The 10,427-nt window shown below is 49.3% G+C and overlaps 1 pseudogene; it reads left to right on the forward strand.

Annotated features, from left to right (window-relative positions):
* Positions 1-6,397: 6,397 nt before the first annotated feature.
* LOC129149895 (L-lactate dehydrogenase A chain-like) lies at positions 6,398-7,527 on the forward strand (annotated as a pseudogene).
* The last annotated feature ends 2,900 nt before the right edge of the window (positions 7,528-10,427 follow it).

The following is a 10,427-nucleotide window of genomic DNA, read 5'->3' on the forward strand; positions in this document are numbered from 1 at the left end:
CTGGGCACTGAAGCTTCTAGAATCCTTGTCAAAAGCTCTTTGGGAAGGAGTTTTGTGCTTATGCCAGAGTCTGAAGGGCATCTGGGGAGAAGCATGCATCGAGGCCGGTGCAAGATGTTGGGATGAACGGGTTGCTCAAGCCAAACAGTGTGCGATAATAAAAATGTCAAAAGCATGAAAATAACCAAAGAGAAAATTAAAAAGCGTCACACAGGAGGTGCAGCAGACAGGCAAATCCTCCTCAGGGAAGAGTGATGAGGTCAGAGGATTCAGACAGGCGCCTGGGAGCTCTGGGCAGACTGCCTGGAGGCGGCAGCACCACACAAGCATCCCAGCCTAGTGAGGTACTGGTTTGCACTGCATGCAGGGGGCAGAAGATCCCCTACAGGAGCCAAGACTGAGCCCCTGATTGGGCCTGGGGTTACCTGCGTTCCTGCTCGCTGGACATTGCAGCCCTTCTCTGCAGCCCAGTGTGGACGCCAGGCCGTTGGTGGTGCAGGCAGTGAACTCCGGCCAGCTGGGAGTGGAGAGAGGCAGCACTGGGTAGGAAGGGGGAGGGAGACACTCGTTTTCCTTATGGGGAAAGTGCTCACGGACACCGTGTGTGGAGGCTCCCTCTGGGCCAGGTTTTCGGTATGTGATTAGTTATTAGCTGCAGCCACCAGCAGACACTCAGCGTTTCTTCCACACCAACTTGAGCACAGACCTCAGCATCTCTTGGAATCCCTGGACTAAATCCCATCGCCCTAGAGCAGAGAAGGAGGGAAGGTTTGCTGAAGATTTCTTAGAGATGGCAACATCCTAAGCAAACCACATGCTCCAGAGGCTCTTCCAGGCTGCACCGGCCAGGCAAGGCGGATGGGGCACTGAAGGGCGGTCTTGGCCGTGGCTCTCCCCACTGCTCGGAAATATGTCTTGAGTATTGATGTGTCCAACACGTTCCACAAAATAGCCAGGCTTCCAGTTAACACGACCCACTCTCTTTAGAAGGCAATTTCCTAGGCAGGTGTTTTTAGGTGTCATGTCTGACCACAGTGTGTTTCTTCCACACAGATTTAGTGTGTCATCCCAAAAAGAATTTTGCTGACTATGCTTTTCTCCATCTTGCTACGTGCGTCACCTGAGGTTAAGGACACTGAGTACTTTCCCCAGGGTTTTACAAATCCAAATGAAAATTGGATTTAGTTCAGGCCTGGTGCAAGCACCCCAGGTCTCAGTACCCCACTTCCTGCTTGGATAAGAAAACAAAGGTCCTTCGCTTACCTGGGGCGCGGGCACCTGCGGTCACCACGACCAGGGCAGATTTATTCCATGTCCTCCTGGGAAAGGGGGGCTAAGGTGATGTGACACGTCCTTCTGAGGAGAGCAGTCGTTGATCTTGATGGAGCTCAGAAGATGAAGTGTCCCAGGGTCCCCAGGACAGTCACGGTAGCTCCTCAGACGGATGGCAGTGAGGTGGCACAGCCCAGGCTTTGGGTTGCCTGCCTTCCTCTGCCCACGCCCTCCAGCGTGACGGTCAGGCGTTGGAAGCACATTCGAGCATGAAAGACATTCAGTACAAAGCAAGGGCGGAGAGAGGCTCATGCCCTCTGACCCGAGCTCTGTCTCAGCTTGGAAAAGCGAAGCCGAGGTCCAAAACTGCCATGGGAGAAGCAGTGGTGACATTCTTCCTGTTTTCTATGTCAGGTCTTCTTTCCTCCAGGCCTGTCAGGACTCTGCCACACCTCCAGGTTCCATGGCTCTGTCCTGATCATGTCCCTGGGAGGCAATCCTGGAGCCCAATCCCCTTTAGTACGATCTTCTGACTACCGGCGGTGATAATATTGTTATTGGCTTGACTATCGGACTTGGGCTATGAGAGTCATCTTCTTTTCCAAGAGCCCAGATGCAGCTCTTCGTCCTACCCCGGCCTTTCATCTGTGCCTCCCTGTTTCCTGGCCTGCAAAGCCTTGGCTTTAAAATGGTAACACACTGTGTTTTAGTATCTTCAAGACTTGCCGCAATAATTCCACCATAATAATGAGCATGAGAAGAAATTATCTAAATAATAGAGGAATATGCAAATTAGCCAGGATGCCATAACATCATGACCGAACAGCAGGGACCTGAGGCTGCATGGCACCTGGCCGGGGCGAGGGACATCAGGCCATGCCCCTCGCCTGGCAGGGCTTGACAGGGGACCTCAGGCCATGGCCCCCACCCCGGTGCCAGGCCAGGGGACCTGAGGCTGCGCCTCCCACCCAGTGCGGCTTGACAGGGGACCTGAGACTGCGCCCCCCACCTGGCACCAGGCTGGGGGACCTGAGGCTGTGCCCCCACCCGGAGGGGCTTGATGGGGGTGGGGCCAGCCAGGTCTGGGTCTCACCCAATGGGTGTGGGGCCGGCCTGGTCTGGGTCTCACCCAATGGGGGTGGGGCCAGCCAGATCTGGGTCTCCTGCATTTTTGAAGCGCGTGCAGGTGGTGGGCGGGGACTTGACTCTAGGTCCCGTGGTGTACCTCAGATGCTGCCAAGAGGAAGATGTTCATATATATTTTACTAATTTTCTTTCATCTCTGACACTTCTATTATAGAGAAAGGGCAAATAGCAATATTAAAGTATTTCCTCTAATTAATTCCCTTTTAATGTGCACAAATTTCGTGCACCGGGCCACTAGTATAAAATAAAGGTGAAGGGAAATAGACGACTGGCCTTCACTGGGTTGTTTGTGGGCCTGACCCCTGACACAGCCCCGGGCCTTCTTCCCTCACTCACTGACTCATTTACAGAGGGCAGCGATGGGGCCCACCTCACAGGGCTGCTGACAGGGGCACAGGACTGGCCCAGCCTCTGGTGCACTGTATGCATCATGGGGGTTTGTCCAACAGCAATTTCTCATTAAGTACCTGCTGCACAACCAGCTCTGTGCTCCTTGACACTGGGCTTGACTGGACCTCTAGCTGAGATGGAGATCCCTGTGTCCCACCCACGGTAACATGCCACAGAGGCTGGCAGGCCTGCCACCCCTCCCACTGCGTGGAATGCACCTGTCCTGAATGCTGGTAGCACCCCTGTCCCACTGGCGAACCACTTCCTGAGGCCAAGCTCCCGAGGGCCGGGACTGTGGGTTATTCATCCCTGAATCCCCAGGCTGGAGCTAGACCACGAGTGGCATCCTTGGTAGCGGGACCCTCCCAATTCTTCCCTAGGCCTGGGCACACCCTCCATTACCTCCCTGAGGGGAGAAACCAAGCAGTCAATGTTCAATACTTTCCCAGAATTGATATCTATGCAACTTTCTTGGATGGTGTCATTGCACAAGGTAGCAAGTCTCACTCCTTCTCCTTGAAACCTGAACCAAGGCTGGGCCAAGTCAGCCTAGTGTTGGTTCCCTTAAGCCCCCAGACCCTACCCCGCCCTGCAAGGCTGAGGACACCCTGCCATAGGCAGCAGGCACTCACTCCAGCTCCCCTGACCAGAAAGGGACAAGAAAAGGAGATGGCCCACCTGGGGAAACAAAGCTTTGAGCCTCTGTTTGCTCCCCCTCCCTCAACACCCCCTTGTGATTCAGACTTAGCTGTGATTGAGATGGTGGGGTGATGGTGGTGTGATGGAGGTGGGCAGGTACCAGCCTCACTCAGTCAATGTTTTGAAATTAATCTGAAATTGTCATGGAAGGTTCATCAGGGATCAGAGATGACAAACTGAAACTGCCCCAAAGCCTCATCTCTGCACCCAAAAGGGAAACCCTGTACCCCCCCCCCCCCCCCGCCACCCCCAGTCATTCTTTCGCATGTAGGTGTTAGGGTTTGTCTTTAAAAGCTAAGCTTTATATAAGTGAGATCATGTGATATTTGTTTTTCTCTGAGTGGCTTGTTTCTGCTTACCATAATGTCAACAACAACAAAGTTAAGCTTTATAGTGCCCACAGCTGGGTGCCCACAGGAGGAAGGCTCTGAGGGATGTGAGGGAGCTGCCCTGGTGGCAGGACGGTAGAACCTTCCAAGTCTGGGAGGACCAAGAACAGTAGGAGTCAGCGCCCCGCTTGCAGGACCTACCCTCGGGCAGGAATGGCTCAGCACTGACCCTGAGCAAGCCCTCCTTCCCGGCACAAAGCAAACGGCCCAGAGGAGGGCAGGGACTTCTCCGAAGGACCGCAGGTGCCCCAGAGCCTCTCGTCGCCCTAGTGATGGGTCACCCTCACAGGGACAGAGGCTTGCTTTGCCACCACCCCAGTGGGTAGAAATTGCCTGAGAAGAGTGGAGGAATGTAACATTTCTTATCTTCACATGTCTTGGTACACATTTATACCCAGGATATTACTTTACAAACTCAAGTATGTTGATTAGCAGAAGGCCTTCTTGATTGAGACCCTATACTTTCAGCTTTATTAAAATATTTATTTGTTTATTTATTAATTATCAAAACCTGGGCCTGGGCTCCCTTGTGTGACTATAGAAATTAATCTCAGGGAAAAATATTAAAATAAAATAAAATGAAATTAAAAGGCCCCAGGGTTTCTGGACTTCTATAGGAATGCAGCAAGATAACATGAAGAAGGAAACCCAGGATCTTGCTGGGACAGGCAGGGACAACAGGAAGACTCATGTCAAAAGCCCAGGTGTGAGGTCGAGCCCGCCCTCATGTGCCAACTGCTGAGCAGCATCCGCAGCCCTAGTTCCTGAGGCTGGAGCTGGGCTGGGGCCTTTGGAGGAACCTGGATGCGTGCTGGATTTCTCAAAACAGAAATTGAATCAGGCAGTGGGGAATATAGTTAGTAAGTCAACCCCACAGCCCTGATTATTTTTATGCCAAGCTAATTTAAATGCTCTATTTCTATAGGAATCAGTTAGACTTCCACCCATCTGCAGCTCCAGCTTTTTATTTTTTCCCTCCCTTCTCACAGCCTGTTTTTATGTTTTCTTTTTACAGCACCAATGAAAATCTCGGAAACCACATTGCACCCAGCTGCCTCAGGCAGCCATTGCTCATACACTGCAGCACAAGCTTATTTCTCTGAGGAGAACATTCATCATGATGATTATTTTTTTAAACATAAGCTGTCTTTCTTCTCTGAATTTCCATTCATTTGCATACTGCCACTTCCTAATAAGAATTTCACATTTCATCCCACCTATAACCAAAGGGGTTACTTGGAGAGGGAGGGAGGAAAGAGGAAGGTGCCAGGAACAGGGGGAGAGAACTGTGGAGAAGGAGAGGCTAGCCAGGAGCAGGAGGGCGCACGAGCCACCTGGTCCTTCATTCGGGAGGCTCTCTCTGTCGAGTGGTGGTGTTTCTTTGTAGGTTGCCTTACCTGAGTCTTTGAATCACATCTGCCTTCTCCACTCGACTACTAGGTAAAGCTCCAGGAAGCCAGGCCCTCATCTTCACTGAATAGATATTGATTTAAGGAATAATTGACTCTTCCTCCTATCCCAGGGAGTGCAAGCTTGTGGACTATTTTAAAGTAAATTTAAAAAGCATTGTTGAAGTCTATTTTGTGTAAGCCACTGCGTTGGGGACTTTGAAATTGTGTATCACTCCAGTGAGCTTGGTCTGGTGGCAAGTGCTGGGTTCAGAGCATGGAGATCTATGCTTCGGGCCCCAGCCCAGGCAGGTTTGCAGCCAGAGTGTAGGCGGCCCAGGACTGCCCCTCACACTTCTCGGGCCCTAACAAGAGCAGGGACGAAGGCTCACTTACAGTCTCATTGTTTTTGATGAGTAATTAAATCTTCTTGTGGTAAGAATATGAAGTTTCAGAGATCACATTGGACCTATTCAGGTTATTGATTTATATAGAACAGTTTTCTTTCTTATTTAATCCACTTCCTTTGTCTTGATTAGTAATTAAATCTTCATTAAATAAAGAATTGGTTACATCTGTTTGTAAATTTTATGTGGGCCATGCTTACTAGAAGGCTGCTAAATTTTATTGTTTCCAGTTTTTAAAAATTTAAACAGACTATCCCTTCCAAGATTTTCTTTTTTTTTAATGTCTTGTTTTTCTTCTTAAGCTCCATTTTTGCATTTCCTTTAACCTGTCACAATTTCAACTGCACTCGTGCTCAATGACTCAAAGGACTGAAAAAAACATATGAAGTTGTATTCAGAGTGTCTAAAATTTGAATGTATTTTCATCAAAAATGAAAATTAGTTTTCAAAACACTTATTTTGTTCCTAGCCTATACAAAATCATTTGTGAAATTTTAAAAGCAAGTAGATCATAATTCATGGATATCAAAAGTACAAGTCAAAATTATTTAAATAAACTGGAATTTTTATTTATATTTTTGAAAAAAAAAAAGGTTAAATCTTGTAAAAATAAAGTCTTTGACATGGGCAGCTGCCTCTTAGTCTGGATCTGACACCCACCCGCTGTGCAATCCATTCCTTTGTTTCTAAATCCAGTGCGGCAACGCTCAAGGAGCAGCTGACTGTGAGTCTTCTTCAGGGAGAACGAAGCCCCCAGAGTAAGATTACAGTCGTTGGGCTGGTGCTGTTGGATGCCTGAGCCATCAGTATCTTAATGAAGGATGTGGCAGATAAACTTGCTCTTGTTGATGTCATGGAAGACAAACTGAAGGGCGAGATGATGGGTCTCCACATGGCAGCCTTTTCCTTAGAACTCCCAAAACTGTCTCTGGCAGAGACTACAGTGAGACTGCAAACTCCAAGCTGGTTATTACCACAGCTGGGGCACATCAACATGAGGGAGAATGCCGTCTTAATTTGGTCCAGTGTAACGTGAACATCTTTAACTTCATCATTCCTAATGCTGTGAAATACACCCCAAATGCAATTTGCTTGTTGTTTCCAATCCAGTGAGTATCTTGACCTATGTGGCTTTCTCAAAAACCATTTTATTGGAAGTGGTTGCAATCTGGATTCAGCCTGGTTCCATTACCTAATGGGGGAGAGGCTGGGAGTTCACCCATTAAGCTGTCACTGGTGTGTCCTTGGGGAGCATGGAGATTCTAGTGTCCCTGTGTGGAGTGGAGTGAATGTTGCTGGTGTCTCCCCAAAGGATCTGCACCCTGATTTACAAAGGATCTGCACCCTGATTTACAAAGGATCTGCACCCTGATTTACAAAGGATCTGCACCCTGATTTAGGCGGCGATGCAGATAAGGAACAGCGGAAAGAAGTTCACAAACAGGTGGTTGAAAGTGCCTATGAGGTGATCAAACTGAAAGGCTACACACCCTGGGCCACTGGCCCGTCTGTGGCAGATCTGGCAGGAAGTATGATGAAGAATCTTAGGCGGGTGCATACAATTTCCACCATGATTACGGGTCTCCATGGAATAAACGAAGACGTCCTCCTTAGTGCTCCTTCCTCTGGGGACAGAGTGGAACCTCTGATGTTGTGAAGGCGACACTGACACCCGAGGAAGAGCCCGTTTGAAGAAGAGAGCAGATAACTTTGGGGGATCCAGAAAGAGCTACAGTTTTCAAGTCTTCTAATGCCCTACGACCTCACTGTCGAGGCTACAGCAGGATTTTAGTTGGAGATTGTGCATATTGTCCCTTTTATCTGATCTGTGACTAAAAACATCATTTTCCTAAAGGTAGAAATAGTAATGGTTCATAAAACCCTGCATCTGTGTCCTGATGCTGGACCATCCTTATCTTGTGTGAAATAGTTCCACCTCCTCAACGGCGCCACTGCCAATGCTGCATTACACTACATTGCCCTTCAAACTAGATGTGTGTCCACTGGGTCATATAACTTGTGGTTCAACATGCATAGTCCAACTTTTTTCTCTCTAATTAATGACATCCTGGGATCCAATGTAAATCCAATATTGCATGTCATGTGCATAACTGTTCCAAAGGGTCTTTGTTACTCCTCACCCGAGGATATTTTTCCATTGAGTTTTAGAGCTAGTGGAAGGGAGAGGGAGAGATATAGAGAGAGAAACATCAATGTGAGAGAGACATATCAACTGGTTGCCTCCCACACGAGCCCCAACCAGGGCTGGGGATAGAGCCTGCAACCGAGGTACATGCCCTTGATCAGAATCAAACCCAGGAGCCTTCAGACCCTGGGCCCACACTCTATCCATTGAACCAAACCAGCAAGGACCCAAAGGATCTTGTTCTGTGTACTATATGTATCAGATTAGTGTACATTGCCATATAATGTAAAAAGAAACATATACATATAAATAATACAGCCAACTGTCCAAGTGTCATACCAACTAAAATGCCAAAAAACCTTGAACAGTGAAAAAATGAAAAAATAAAGCCATTTACAATTCTAGCATTCAATGTCAATCTAGTTGCCAAGGTTGACACTCAGTGTCACTGTCTCGCACGTTAAGTTCCCACCTACAAGTACACACATTTGAGAGTTCCGTACACAAAATGTTCCCCAGCCTCCACGGTGAACACCAGATTAGCCAGCACGTGCTCAGGGGCCAGGAATGGAGGCGTGAGGAGAAGCAAAGAAATGGGCCCCCGGAAAAACGAGAATTTGTTGCGCAAAGAACCTATACATTGATGGTAAGAGGAAGGATTTGACGACTTAATTAATTTGCATTTCTCTATATCTATAACCTTCCAGAACTCAAATCCTGCCTGTACTCTGCAGTGACCTCTGGTGTCACCGTGCAGCTCCTGCAAATCTGCGCAGCGTTTGAGCACTGGGGAAGAGACTGGAGAAGGGCGCCTGTGGCCTGAGTGATGCACAGAGTCCTCCGAGCCAGCAGAAGCACTGGGCCCTGTGATCTGTATGATGGTGACAAGCAGCACGGGTCCTCTGGTGGGGCCCTCAGACTCTTGTCCGAGTCTCAGCAGTACTGCATTGGCCTGCACACAGAAACATGGTGCGGCATGGCCCTTGCTCTCGAGAACTAGACAGCAATTCTCCTCTGCCCTGCGTCCAGGACTGTACACTTGAGGCCCTGTGCCTGTGTGTGGGCAGGCAGGCAAGTTCCGCTGGGGCCCTTCACAGCCAGCTGCAGTACCACGGCCTCAGAGGCCCGCGGAAGGCCTCTCAGAAACTCCCCTGCCCCGGAATCCAAGCTGTAGTCCCGCCTGGAAGACCAGGCAGCATCCCGTGTTGGCAATGGCAGTATGTGAGTCTCAGACAGCTTTCTAAGGGATTATGGGTAATCCCCGTTATGGAAGAACACTTGGGACCTCAGGGAAGGTGGTGGTTAAAGAAAGTTACACTTACTGTGTTTGATTTGAGTGTCTGGTGGCCAGGCTGGCTCCTATCATGAAGACCTTTATTTGGGTGTGTTGTTTATTTAATTGCTTAGCTACTTACTGCTTTCCTTGTCCCATCTCTCCAGACACTGCGCAGTCTGGAGAGAAGGAGGAGCAGGGCGATATCTGTGTACCCAGGATCTTCACCTGCCTGTGGAGTTTCTCCAGGGAGGCCCGGGGCTTGGTCATGTTTGTGCTCACAGACCGCCTGACACAATGAAGCTTAATGACAACTGTGCCAGCATACACGACTGACAGCATTTACACCTCCCGCTTTGTGTCAGCAAACACTGTGGATTCTGGAGAGCCTGCCCCATCCAGTTCACCCCTCCTGCACTAATGACGGCGATGGCTACCATTTCCTGAGAACCCGCCATGTGCGTGTCCCTTGCACACACTACCTGTAGTCCTCAGCAAAGCCTTCCAAGGGAGGCGCTACTATCCCCACCTTACAGAGGAAGAAACGGAGTCCAGGGAAGACCAGTGGTGGTGTTGGTCACAGCTGCTCAGTGTAGACCGGGGTGGAGGCCAGTCTCTGCAACTGCCAAGCTGTAATGTCCTCCCTCTCTCTTTGCAGTTTGGTCTTGGGCTGGCTAAATCGTGTCCTGCCTTCAGGCCTTCACAAGAAGCCGAAGCCCAGCAGACACATTGCCTGCAAGCTCCCCAGGTACTGGCACCTGCTCTCCCCAAAGCACCTCTGTGGTCCTGATGACAAATCCCCACTCCCCGGTTCCTGCACTTGCCTCTACTGAGCTAAGCTGGGCCCCACCAACTGGGGAGATGAAGCTCTCGGTGTCCTGACTCTGTTCTGTGGCTGTGGCCCACCTGCTCCAGCGTCCACACACCGGACTCCTTTCCTCTCCCTGCACCAGCCACTCGAGGGAACCTTTCTCTGCTGGCCCATGAGAGCGCCCTCTTTCTTTTCCTCCCTCTCCCTTCCCCAGTTTTGCTCCCCAAATCTCTTATTCAAATTTGCTCTTCTGTAAACCCCATTCTAAATGAAAAGCCAAGAAAGGAACAAGAAGTCCAAAATTTATATGTATTTGGGCCAATTCTTCTGGGTAGCCACAGTTTCTTAGAGTTTTAAGGGTAGCAAACCAGAGGTAAATGGTTTCACTCAAGGAATCTCAGAAAACAATTTTTAACATAGTGTCTCACGTATACCCCATATACTCACTGTTTGAGTCAGTTCAAGTTGCTATAACACAGTACCATGGACTGGGTGGCTCAAACCAT

The sequence above is a fragment of the Eptesicus fuscus genome, chromosome 7 (genome assembly GCF_027574615.1).
Source record: "Eptesicus fuscus isolate TK198812 chromosome 7, DD_ASM_mEF_20220401, whole genome shotgun sequence".
NCBI classification, from domain to species: Eukaryota; Metazoa; Chordata; class Mammalia; order Chiroptera; family Vespertilionidae; genus Eptesicus; species Eptesicus fuscus.